Source organism: Ambystoma mexicanum, chromosome 6p, assembly GCF_040938575.1.
Source record: "Ambystoma mexicanum isolate Mex_15411 chromosome 6p, UKY_AmexF1_1, whole genome shotgun sequence".
In the NCBI taxonomy this organism is placed as follows: domain Eukaryota; kingdom Metazoa; phylum Chordata; class Amphibia; order Caudata; family Ambystomatidae; genus Ambystoma; species Ambystoma mexicanum.
Genome location: NC_090935.1, coordinates 958,987,895 through 959,001,103, shown reverse-complemented (window position 1 = coordinate 959,001,103; position 13,209 = coordinate 958,987,895). Strand labels below are relative to the sequence as shown.

The 13,209-nt window shown below is 43.8% G+C and overlaps 1 non-coding gene across 1 annotated transcript; it reads left to right on the top strand.

Annotated features, from left to right (window-relative positions):
• Window positions 1-4,315: 4,315 nt before the first annotated feature.
• On the top strand, window positions 4,316-4,422 carry LOC138512368 (U6 spliceosomal RNA). Its single transcript, XR_011281211.1, has one exon. It is a non-coding gene; the product is annotated as a U6 spliceosomal RNA (small nuclear RNA).
• The last annotated feature ends 8,787 nt before the right edge of the window (window positions 4,423-13,209 follow it).

Here is a 13,209-nt window from a genome sequence, read left to right as displayed (position 1 = left end):
GGTTAATACATTTTATATGAATATTAATAATAAACACACATAATCCAGAATAGCTCCATCCTTCTTCTGGTGGCTGTACCTCAGCATCTTCCTTTTGTATTTTTTCTTCTGTGTAGAAATTCTCTTCTAGCCATTCCTGATATTTTTCCATATTCTAATTCTACACAAAATACTCTAAACTGTCTATGTCTCCTGTTTTCTTATAATGAAAAACGAAAACATGTTACCATCTCGAAGAAAGTGGGTCTACCTTACTTTATTTTCAATTGGTCTGTACTGTTTGTACAGTGACAAGCAGCCAATAGGATGTCAAGCACCTCAGGTGCTCTTCAGCTATTGAACTAATATGTCTTTGTCATTCTGTAAGTGACAATTCTATGGACCAATTAAACCAGGGCAAACCTTTCAGTTATAGAAATAGGAAGAAAAAACAGACTGTATAAATGAATCAATAGCCTTTATATGAACAATTTCATATAGTGTTGTCAAAAAAGTTCCTTTATATTTAGTTTTGCTGTGGTTATAAAGGGTTACCTACTGTGTAGTTGTGGCTAAACGAAAAAGTTAAAAAAGAGGCCTTTTTCCTCTGTACTCACATCCAAACCCTAAATGTACCCCTACCCCACCCTACACTCCATAAAGTACTCCCTTGCTAATATTGATGCTCCCATGGCATCCTTTTTTATGCATGGTATATTTTATCAGAGGTACATACAATCCGCTCATGATCTTCTATTATACCCGCGGCTATGTAACAGGCCAACGGGATGCAATGCATTTTGCGGGATGCCCTAGGCGTGACTATAATTGTCGTATATACTCGCAGCTATCAGGAAACCAATGGGATGTTGTGTATTTTGGTGGGTTGGTCTAGCCGCAGCTATACCTGTCATGGCAGCTGCAGGTATACACGTGCCTATAGCCACAGCTAAAATCAGATTTACGCAGAATAAATGTATTATTTTGTGTATGTTGGAGGTCCAAATTTCACATGTCATAATTTGTCCCTCCCCGCACCTCTAGCCTGATGTCATTTGAAAATGTGAAACCTCTGTATTTATGTGTTTTCCATTATCTAAACATTTCTGTAAACCTGCAATTACAAGTGGGTCGCTCACATTCATGGCTATCGGCAAGTCTATGGGACGTTTTGTATTTGGCGGGTTGATCTAGCCGCGCCTATAACTGTCATAGCAGTTGTGTATTATAGCTGCGGCTACACAGGTAAGCCATATGTTTACAATTTTTCTCCATTTATAATAGTAGTTTGAAGTGATTTTCATTGGTTGTTCTAAGCAACATGTTCAAAGATGTTATGGTATTGGAAGGTGGTATTTATGTTACATTCTACTGGGAAAGAACTGTGTTGTAGGGGTTCAAGAGTTAATACAGACTGTTATCGGAGGACATTTGAGGTATATATTATTTTTGGAGAAAGGTGGAGAAATGGAGCAGAGTTAATTTACTGATTTGTTGGGTGATGAATCTCCTTCAGATAATTATGAGAAAATAATTCATTGTGAAACTGCGACAGTGATGTTGAGGAAGCTGGGAAAGTATGAGAGAAGCATTGGCTAAGTACCTCTTTCTGGCATCAGTAGAGAACTCTGGAAGAAGTTTTTGAAAGAGTATGTGTCTGTAAGGATTGTGGACAGATAGCTTTTGGGGAATTAGGGTTATTTTATGTTTGGTATAAGAAAATGAATACAACATCTGAAGAAATATCACAGAGACATTGGAAGTTTATTTGCATACTTTTAAGGGAGTTTGTAAGGGAATTACCAAAGTAAAGACAGTGTCAGAGTAAAACATTATTTTTGAAGTACAATTTTGAGTCAAAAACACAAAGGCTCTTTAAGAGCCACCTATAGAACATATATATTAACATTGAAAAAGTCAATTGTGTGGTCTAACTTTATTTTTTATTGCCACGACTATACCTGTGGCTTTGACATAATGGTTAAAAAATGTATTTGATATATATTTATGTATGCAAATGTGTGTAATAAGCAGTCATTGAAAGGATTCTTTTGGGGTACACTGAGTGTAGTATTTCAGCACATTTTGAGTATTGCTCTAATGTTGTCAAGAAAGAGAGCATTCCCTTCATCAGTAAGGTGTACTCCATCATGTCTATACAGGCTAGACATATAGAACTGGATGTTGTTGTTCGATATCCATAATTGTTTTTGGTCTCTGATGAAGGCTGAAACTACCTTATTCCAATTTTTCTGACATTTTTCAATTTTGGAATTAAATCTGGCAGCCCACTTCCATGTTTGCTTCTGAATCAGGTTACAAAAGATGAAGGGTGGTGTAAGGAAAAGGTTACATGAGTTTCTCCAAATCTTGTTTTATCATTAAATCAAGGGGCATACCTTGTATGTTACCCAAATCATTGCTACCACAACGAATGCATATGACATCAGGCTTCCCTGTGTTACTGAGAGTCAACAACTTAGAAAAAACTTGGGACCATCGCATTCCCCACAATCCAAGCCATTCAACTCTAAAATCAGTCAAACCCAGCTCCATGTTAATATTTAGTTTCTCACAAAAAGTCAGTAAGTAAAATAGCCAACTGTCTCCAATCAGCCACACAGTTTTAAAACCAACCATGATATCTGCAGACCTTCTGTTTGCAGGAAAATTACTCCTAGTTTGAATTTGTCCTAATAATAGCAGTGTGATATCTGTGTTTTGGTGTTTGCAATTGGTTGGTGTTACCGTTGCAATTGTGCACCTGCCTGTGATAGGTTGCAGAGAAAATGTGTCAGCCATTTTCGTAGTTTGCTTACAATAGTCCTCTTTTTGAGCCACTGATTTTTTAAATTAACATAGGCACCATTTTGAATACTTTTGACATTCTGATTGCAGAACCCACACTGTGCAGGTGCAAATTCTGTCGGTTGGTGTGAACATCTTTGGATCTTTTGAATAAGTTGAAAACAAGTGTTAGTAAATGTTTACATATTTGAAGGTTCATTTGCAGTGCAGTGTGTATAAGGAAGTTTACTTTGTAGTGGGGATTTGAGATTTAATGCTGGGTAAAAATGTGGGGTGGGTGTTTTCCAGTAAAGCATTACCTTCTTTGGATTTTGCAAATAAAATGTTGCATCTCATACAAAATGTACATTTTTGGATCATCTCTTTGTTTATCATACAAGTAGGTCACAACTGCAATCTTAATTCTGTAAATTCTATGGTGTCTAGCTAATGTAGTTTTCCCTCCCCAATGAAATGAGCACCTATATATTTCTTTATAGTAGTGCTCTGTTGGCAATTACAGATTTTGAGTGGCCCCTGTCATACTTTGGCTTGGTGCAGCATATATGTGAATTTAGGCACTGCTTTTGCAAGCATGCATTTAATCTAGCAGTTAAAGCATTACCTTCTTCAAAATGTAGGAAATGTAATTTTGCACCACATGCAAACTCTGCCTTTTTTGGTGCAGCTCTGTGTTTTTCACACTTGATACTATGATTGAGCTGCAATTTGATTTCTCCGAAAACCTTGGTTTTTAGCAAAGTACTTTAGATTCCCCAACATAAAGCCCAATATGTACTTAGTCTTCTGAGGTTGGTGAAACCACATGTTTCGGAAGTGAACTGCGCCACTCTTGTTCATGCCCTAATAATGCCTTGATGTTGGGAACCAGTAGAAATATCGTTAGGCGCCTCCAGGTTTTACAAAACGATGTGGTTCGCATCATCAAAAACATACCCAGACACAAACCTATTTCTGCTCACAGAAGGAGCCTCCACTGGCTTCCGGTCACAGCCAAGATCCATTTTAAGGCCTTGAAAATCATACATAAATACCTATGTGGCCAAGCCCCAGGCTACCTAAAAGAGTGTGTCAGGGTTCATTGCTCAGCTGGGCTTACCAGATCGAGTGATGGGGTCAGTTTATCTGTCCCTAGGAGTAAGCGTGCAAGAGGCTTGGGCAGATCTTTTGTCTAATCTGCCACCCTTTCAAACAACCGTCCTAAAATCTTGCATGCTGAGAATAACCTGCTGAAATTTAGGAAAGGGGTGAAAATGATTATTTTTTAATAATCTCACCTTCCATGCTTCTGATCCTCCTGCCCCCGTATTTTCTTTCTTTCACTTTTTACTGCTCTGCACCCTGATTCGGTCTCGGGCGCATTACAGATGGAAAGAAAAAATCAAATCAAATTAAATTAAATCAACACCCATAAATGACCGCACAGTACTGCTCTGTGGGTATTTACAGATTTTGAGTGGCTCTAGCACAGTGAGGTGTTCTGTAGCACACATCCCAATGTAGGCCCTGCTTTTGAAACTTGACTCCTGTGCTCGCTTCGGCAGCACATATACTAAAATTGGAACGATACAGAGAAGATTAGCATGGCCCCTGCACAAGGATGACACGCAAATTCGTGAAGCGTTCCATAAAAATAAAAAAAAAAAAGAAACTTGACTCCTAAATTAGTGTCATAACAAGAAGCTGCTTTTTTGATCCTACTAAGCAAAATTGTATTTTAAAACCTGTATGTCATACCAAATATTTCTGCCCTGGTAAATATGTCTAACCTTTTAAAATGTAGATTTCTCCAACCAGTGCAGCCTCAAGATAAAGCCATGTTTCCAATTCTTAATCATTTGTACAGGTAAATGGCTAAACAAAGCAGCTTGGTGGGTGTATATACGGTTTTGAGGTGAATGTTTTCCCCTAAAGCATTACCTTCTATAGATTTTACAAATGTAATTTTGCTTCTCATGCAAAGTGAACCTTTTTGGTTCATCGCTTTTTTTTCACACTTCACAGTAGGACGCTGTTGCAATCTTAATTCTCTAAATGCTATAGTGTCCAGCAAATGTAGTTTTCCCTCTCCAATGAAATGAATACCTGTATATGCTTCTCTTCACAGTGATAAGTCATCATCAGGATAACCTATGGTGGGAGTGAGAGAGCCCATTGGTGGAGGCAAGGAGATCTGTCCCCACTGGTCATGAAACAGCCTGTACAGCTGGATTAGATTTTGATCTCAGACTTGGTACACAACCTGTCTTGTATATCTTATTCCTAACATCAACGGGTCTGGTTGCATCCCCTAGAGGCTCCACATGTATCGAACAGGTCTTAGTTTAGAGCCAAAGGAAGCCACAGAGAAGAAGGACACATTGAATCTGGGGGTATTAATAGAGCCTGGTGAAGACTCGCAACCAGTTCTCGGATTTCTAAGGACTGGGGCCAAGAGTTATGCATGAGTCCCTCTTTTAAAAAATATTATTATAGACTCCTGGAGGAATGGAAAGCTGCAAGCTGCAACATTGGGAGTATGTCACATACAAATAGCCCCTGCATGGACTGTCACAGTTAAAAAATCCAGTCTTCCAGGAAATAAGCAATTCGGAGTGCCCCTACAAGGAACAGGGTGATGCTCCTCTGATGAGTCTGATAGATCAACAGGAGGAGGTGATGGGTATCTTCTGTTTAGGGGCATCCCTGCAGTCCTTCCACAACAACTAATTCAAATTAGAGAGAGCCATGAAGGACACATCATGGCAAAATGTGCAGAGGATGAAATTTGCCTTAGGGGAGCTGAAGCAGTTGATATCTACTGTTAGAAACCGGACGGTATTCTCCCACCCATTCCCTCGGGATCTTCCATTCAGGTGGCCTGGGAAGGGCCATTGCTTTTGGATCCCGCCCTGGGCGTGGACAAGCGAGGGAGGATCACCTGAGTGGAGTGAGTGGATCAGCCTTCATGGGGTATTTTCAATCTCACCCTATCTCCCCATCCCCATTTCCAACAAATACTGAGACGAGGAGGAGGCAACTAAGAGCAATAGAGATTACTGATAGAAATAACATGGCAAAGTAGGAGAAACTGACTATTGAAAGAACTTAAACTGTCCCACTGATAGAGTCAGGCAGAGTCAGGCATTTACTAATTATCACTCACACCTGACCCCACTTGACTGTTTTCACAACTATAAACGTAATGGTCTTTTCAGGAAAGTGAGCAAGCTGGGAAAGCTGTCAGGACCAGAGGAGCCAAGTAGAAGAGACTGCCAAGAGCTGAGGGCTCGAGGAGAACGGCAAGGCGATAAGCTGCCACGGTGTCTGTAGGGGCTGCAGCGTGTGGGAGAGCCATGTCTCCAAGGAGCCGGAGTGAGGCTGCCTGCATCCTGCTGGCGGTGTCCAGGAAAGTGCTTGTTCCCCTGGGACCTATGCCAGCCCCAAGGTTGTCTGAGGGGCAGGTGGTGAGACCCTGACCTTAACCGTGTGTATCCTGAATGGACCACCGGTCAACACGACTCTGCCCAGTGAGTTCCATGAAAGCAGTGAGAAAGAAACTCGGGAGCGTATGTGTGACTGTTGTGGAGTGGGAGAAAGGCACAGAATATTAAGCGGCACGGAGCGAAAAACAAGCGACAGAAGTTAAAAAGATTTTGAAGCTGAAGGCAATTGGAAAAGAGTGCGAAAGACACGAAAGAGTAAGTGAAAAGCGGAAAGTGTACAATAGAAGCGTGCAAGTGGCACGCAAAGGAAAAGGAAAGTGCCAGGGGCACGGAAAAGGTGAAAGGAAGCGAGAGGCAGTGCAAGTGTGCACATGAAAGCAAGAACGGTACGAGTGAGTACAAGAAAGTAAGGAAGGTGCAAGTTTGCACAAGAATGAAAGTAAAAGGCACAAACAAGAGGAAGCACCTGAAAGTGAAAGGCTTAAGAAGGAAGAGCAAGGAATAAAGAGTGGGGTTACAAATCGGAGTGGTGACGCGTAGGAGGAGTAAAGAACCAGGCGGTTTCGAAAGTCTCTGATTGTGTCCCGCAAGTAAAGTGTGTATGAAAGAACTGTGTTTAAAAAGAAAGGTCCATCCTAACAAGTTGAACTTATATTTGAAACCAAAAAGGGGCCGAAGCTTGGAGAAGGGAACACTGAGAAGCCTAACAAAGAAAGCAAGGTGCATCCTGACAAAACTGAATTTGTGTTGGATACTGAAAGGGGCCTGAGCTTGGGCAAGGGAGGCCTAACCAAGTTGGAGATTTATTGTTTTGTAGCATTGAAAGGATTAAAGCTTGGGCATGGGAGCCCGTAGTAGATTCAAAATGAACTGTGTTATATTTATTTTGTGCTGTTTGGAGCTTGAACACGTTGAAACTTGGGGAAGGGATCCTCAAAGACATTGACGGTATTTAAGAGTATTGCAAAGGCTTTGCGAAGAAGGTGTTATGAACAGGCCTGTTTTGATTTTTTAACTTATTTTTGTAAAACTGACCAACCTATACCTGGTGAGAAGACCACCTGAAACCAATCTTGCTTTCCTATTTTCTGTTGAACGACTATCTTTTTCTTTTAAGACTTCTTAACACATTTTGTCAAAGAGTGAGGGCAACCATAGGTTTAGACACAGACAGATTTTTACTTTGGACTTTAAGACTTCAACAGCCCTTAGAAACATCAGTTAAGGGAACCATTCCTTTAGTGTTAGGGCCAGTTAGGCATTAGATCAACCAACATCTTTGAGTCTGTGCTTCTCTTGATATCATGCCTGTCTCACACTACTCACAGAAAATAAGCAATTGTGGATAGGCAGTGTTTGCTTACGTCTTTGCATCTGTTAGCTGAATGGATGCTGAGAAATGTGCAGACAGAGAAATGTTGTGGAAATATTGCAAATATAGTAATGGGTTTGGCAATTCCCTCAAATGGTATACCTATGGCCAGAAGTGCCAGCGTGCCTGGGAAAGGGCATCTCTCTGACAGGCTAGGAACAGGTCTTAATAAATCCCACCAAAGCCATATGGAAGATCGTGCCTCTGTGCAAAATGTGCTTAAGAATGCTGATCTAAAGAATCTGACCACAAATTGTGCTAATGGCTTGACAAAAGAACAAGCAATTGTCATTGCAGATGGAGTTTTGGACCCGATTGGGCCCATATGGCCTACTATCTGGGCAGAGAAGAAAGCCAATCAGCTGCCCTCGGGAAATATTAGGAACTCAAAGATTTTGCGACAAACCACTTGTTGAATGGAACAAGATAGCTCCTGGAAGGTAGAGCCTTTTCAGCCCCGAGTGAGAAGCAACAGTCAAAGTCTGACATCGAACGAGAGCCCTGACCCACTCTTAGATTGGAGGAAGTAGAATCTAATTTTGACCTTAAAAGGGTGCAATCATGGGATAAAAAACAAACTCCTACAAACAGGCTTTGGTGGCTGTGATTCAAGAGACATTAGGACTAATTGAATTTTTAAAACAAATCTTTACCCATGTTTGTATTTTATCCAATTGTATGTATTATGGGGGTACAACCTCTGTTTTGGATTGAACAATGCACACTTCCGAACCTGCCTAATTTAGTGTATAGATGTTCAGGCGGAGAAAGGAATAGAAATGTTTCTTTATGTAAAGGCTAAACGCTGTCATATCCATGAGTGTAGGTTTTAACCAGATAACTGCAGATCAATTATCCCTCACCCATGTGGTCTGTGAGTGCTGCAATGACCCTCTAGGGGCTGCTGCACCCTTGGTCGTGCAGGAGGAGGGTAGTATTGATTTAAGTAACCTAGATGCAAGAAAATGTGAGCCCAGACCTAAAGTGGTCTTGTCCAAATGTGCGACTGATAGGGTTTATGATAGTACCATAATACAAAGACCAGCCTACCTCTAACAAGCTTACTTCCAAATGGTTATAGGGGGCCAATACTCCAAAAACCTTGGACATTTACGGTAGTATCATGGAATTTAGCAGGGGTGGCCAGAAAACTATATGTTACAGATTGGGTGGATTATTTAATGAAATTTGACATCATCTGCCTACAAGAAACCTGGTTACCAGTGAATTTACCCTTCCACAGTTCCAGGGGTATGTACTGAAGACTGAGAGAAGTGTGAGCGGTTGGAATATGGGAGGTCTAACCACTTTAGTCTGGGTGCTACTCCAATTTTCTATCCATGGTGCTAGTACTGGCGGGAGCATTGGAGAACTGTGACAAGGAAGAGTGAGGTGGGGAAGTGGGGGACTTTGATGGGAAAGAGGGAGGTGGGAGTAGAGGGCCACTGTTGTGCTGAGGAGTGAGATGGAGTAGTGTGGGTCTGTGATGAGCAAGGGTGAGGTGGAGTAGTGGGGGACTATGATGAGGTAGAAAAGGTGCGATTAGGGGGGTCAGTGATGAAGAAGAGTGAGGTGTAGGTAGCAAGGACTGTGATGAGGAAGAGTGAGGTGAGAGCAGTGTTGGACTGTGATGAGGAATAGAAAGGTGGGCTAAGTGGGGGACTGTGACAAGGAACAGTGTGGTGGGGTTAATCGGGACTATGAGGAGGAAGAGAGAGGGGGTAGGGGCAGCTGATGGCAAGGAAGAGTGAGGTGGAGTAGTGGGTGACTGTGACAAGAAAGTGTGAGATGGGGTAATGGCAGATGGTGCTAGAGAAGAGTATGGTGGACTAGTGGGGAACTGTGCTGAGGAACAGTGAGATGGGGATATTGTGGGACTGTGCCAAGGAAGAGTGAGGTGGGGTAGCAGGGAACTGTGACAAAGAAGAGTGAGGTGGGATAGTTGGGGTTCAGGATGTGTGGGACTATGACCAGGAAGAGTGATGTGGTGGTAAAGGTAAATTACCATTGAGTACTTGCATGAGGAAGATGATGTGGGGCTAAAGCTAAGATTACTATTGGATACTGTGATGAGAATGAGGGATTTGGAGGCAAAAGTAAGATTAATATTGATTATTGGGCCAAGGAAGAGGGATATAAGGGTTCAAGCTGGATTACTGAGTACTGTGATGAAGAAGAGGGAGTTGCGCTAATGTAGAGATCTTCCTTGCTGGAGTCAGTAGAACATATGCAATATGCTGCACACTTGTATTTCAATGTAATTTAATAAATAAAATCTTTTTCTGCAAATGCAGCACCCCCAAACACTGATAGCCCCCAAGTACCCCTCCCACACATGTTAAGTTATTTTAGGATGTAATCCTTCCTGATGGTGTACCTCTGACCTGTACCTCCCAACAGAAGTCCTTCAAAGGGGGCAACCTGCTCCACATTGCTAGTCTCAACTCTCGCTCAACTGTCAAACATTCCTCTGACATCTGCCGTCTCCTGGAAGAACTTGATTTGGATGTACTTGGTCTCACTGAGACTCAGTTCATGGCCAGCTCTGTCACAAGCTTTGACACTCTCCTTCCTGATGGCTACAAGACCCTCTCCAAACCCAGAACCAACCTTCCCGGTGCGGTGGGGGTTTAGCCTTGACCTTCCAGAGTGGATCCCTGCTTCAATCATTCCTATGCAGGACTACTCCTCCTTTGAATGCTTGGCCTGCAGGTTATGTATCTCTACTGGCCTCTCTCTCACTGTAGCCACTATCTACTTGACACCTGGCCAGGTCGCCCTCTTCCTCTCTGAGAGGGTTGACCTCTCCTCCTCCCTCCTCACCTCTACCTCTTAACTTCTCCTCCTCGGAGATCTGAACATCTACCTGGATGTTACTTGCCCTTCTTTGGGACTCTTTTACAACCTCTGTGACTCTCTCTATATATATTCTTCCCTCTGGCCCAACTCACTCAGCAGGGCACACCAGGGATGTTCTGATCTCCTCAGAGCTCCCCTTCTGTAACCCTCTCACCACTCCTCTCTCCTGGAGTGATCAATTTCTTCTTTCCTCCCACCTCTCTCTCTCTATCCTTCAGGCCAAGCCGACTCCAGGACTGCCACCTATCTTCTCGGTCATCTGACCCATGAAGCCTGTGCCAGTTGAGGCTTTTGCTCCTCCTTCTGCACCTTTGGCTGACGCACACCCTGACACAGCCCTATCTAACCATCATCTCTCTATCTCTAACACTCTTGATGTCCTTACCCCTGTCATGAGGATCGTTTGAAGCCCAAATCCAAGTGCAAATCTTGGTACAATTCCGACCTTGTCAACCTTTCACGTGCCTAGAAACACTTGTGTGCAGGTGCTTCATAAATGCCATATCATATCAAGTGTAGGGTGGCTGGGAGAAAGTGGATGGCATCCGGCGCACCCCCTGGCCAACTGGCCTGCCACCTGCTCAAAAGACAATACAGACTTTGTGTCCACTATAAGAAGAGAGCCCACATTGTAGCCTGCATCTTTGTGGCATCTAAGAACTCGACCAAACTCTTTTAAATCTGCAAGGAGTTGGCTAATCCTGCTGCAGTCTCTACCTCTCCTGTTCCCTCCCAGGCCCTCTGCACAGCCTTGGCTTCTCATTTCATCACTAAAACTCAGGACATCCTGTCCACCCTCTCTTCGTCTACCCCCTCCTCCTCCTCCTCCTCCTCCACCTCCAATCCTGGCCTGCCTGCAGCCGTCGCTTCTCTTCCTTTCCCTTGTTCACCCCAGACAATGTTTCTAGACAAGTTCGATCTATGAAAGCCTTGTTGAACCAGGTTCTCCCATGCTCATCCAGAACCATCAAGGACCACATTAACACCATTGCTCCAGCCTTGGCTGATTTCTGCAATGACTCCTTTGCCACTGGATCCTTCCCCTACCCCCTTAAGCACTCCCTTGTGCACCCCCTTCTAACGAAGCCCACTGCCGATCCTTCCTCTCCGGCTAACTATCATGCAATCTCTATCACTCCTTTCCTGGGAAAACTCTTGGAAAAGCTGGCCATCTCCCAGCTTAAACTGCACACTGAAGCTGTTGGTTTTCTCCACAACCACCAGTCTGGCTTCAGAGCTGCCAGAAGCAAGGACACTGCTCTCCTGAACACCTGTGAAGACCTGCTCTCTAACCTTGACTCTAACCGTGCTTCTGTCCTCCTTCTCCTCAATCTTTCTTCTGCTTTTGATACGGTCAACCATGCCATCCTACTCAATCACTTATGTGAAAACCTGGGTATCACTGATCAGGCTCTGGCCTGGCTGACCTCCTTTCTCACTTACCGACAATCCCAGGTCCAACTGGGGTACTTCATCTCTTCTATCTCTCTCTCTACTTGTGGTGTTCCCAGAGGTCTAACCTCTCTCTCCAGCTTTTCAACCACTACAGGGCACCTCTTGCCCACTGCCTTGCTACTTTCTGATCCTCCTTTCGGTATTATGCAGATGACACCCAGCTCTCTTTCAGGCTCCCCTCAGCCGCCTCTTCCCCTTCTCTCATACCAGACTGTCTGGCCGCAATTCAGGAATGGTGTGCAGCTAATGATCTCTGCCTTAATGCCAGTAAGACTGAGATCCTCCTCATCGGAACACCAGCTCCCACCTTTCCTCTTTCTATCTTGCTGCCCACTCTGGGACCTCTTCCTGCTCCTACCTGTGAGGCTAAGAACCTTGGTGTCATCTTTGACTCCACCCTCTCCTTCTCTCCTCACATCTCTGACTTCTCTAAGAAGTCAAACTACCAGCTACACCTCCTCAGAGTTATTCTTTCTTTTCCCACTTTCCCCCAGAGCCCACTGTCTCCAGAGCTCTGGTCCTCTCTAGGCTGGATTACTGCAACAGCCTCTTTCTAAATCTGCCTGCCTCTACTCTCCGACCTCTACAAATTATCAAGAACAGGACTCCAAGACTTGTCCTTGGCCTCAAGCCCAGGGATCGTATCTCTTCAGCTTTGAAATATCTTCACTGTCACCATCGAGACACTCCTCCCTGACAGCTACAAGATCCTCTCCATGCCCAGCCACTCTGGTGGTGGTGTAACCTTGATCTTCCCCGAGTGGATTTCTGCCACTGTTACCCCTAGGCCAGCCTACTCCTCGTTTGCATGCCTCGTCTGCAGGCTCTCTCTCTCCCCCAGCCATTCCCTTACTGTGGCTAATATCTATTGGCCACCTGGTCAGATTTCTTCCCCCCCCCCCTCTCTGAGTGGGCGGACCTCTCCTCCTCACTCCTGGCCTCTACCACTCAACTCCTCCTTCTTGGAGACTTCAACATCCACTTGGATTCCTCCTGTCCTCCCTCCGTAGAGACGTCTTTATGGGAGGGCAAAAGGGGCACTTGCCCCGGGCCCCCACCTTGGAGGGGGCCCCACAATGCTGTCTGATCTTTTCACATTGTTTACAAAAGTTAATAGCACACGTCAGGATATTTTATGGTATGCTGTTCATGGCATGCTAACTATTGCCTCTTTGTTTTTGACAAGTACATTTTGCCCTGGTCAATTCATCCTGTAATGCTTTCTGTGTTCAATGTAGTATACATGGTTTCTGTGTTCACTACAGCACAACTATTGTAGCATTCTCACCTTTCCATGTGGATTATATTGAT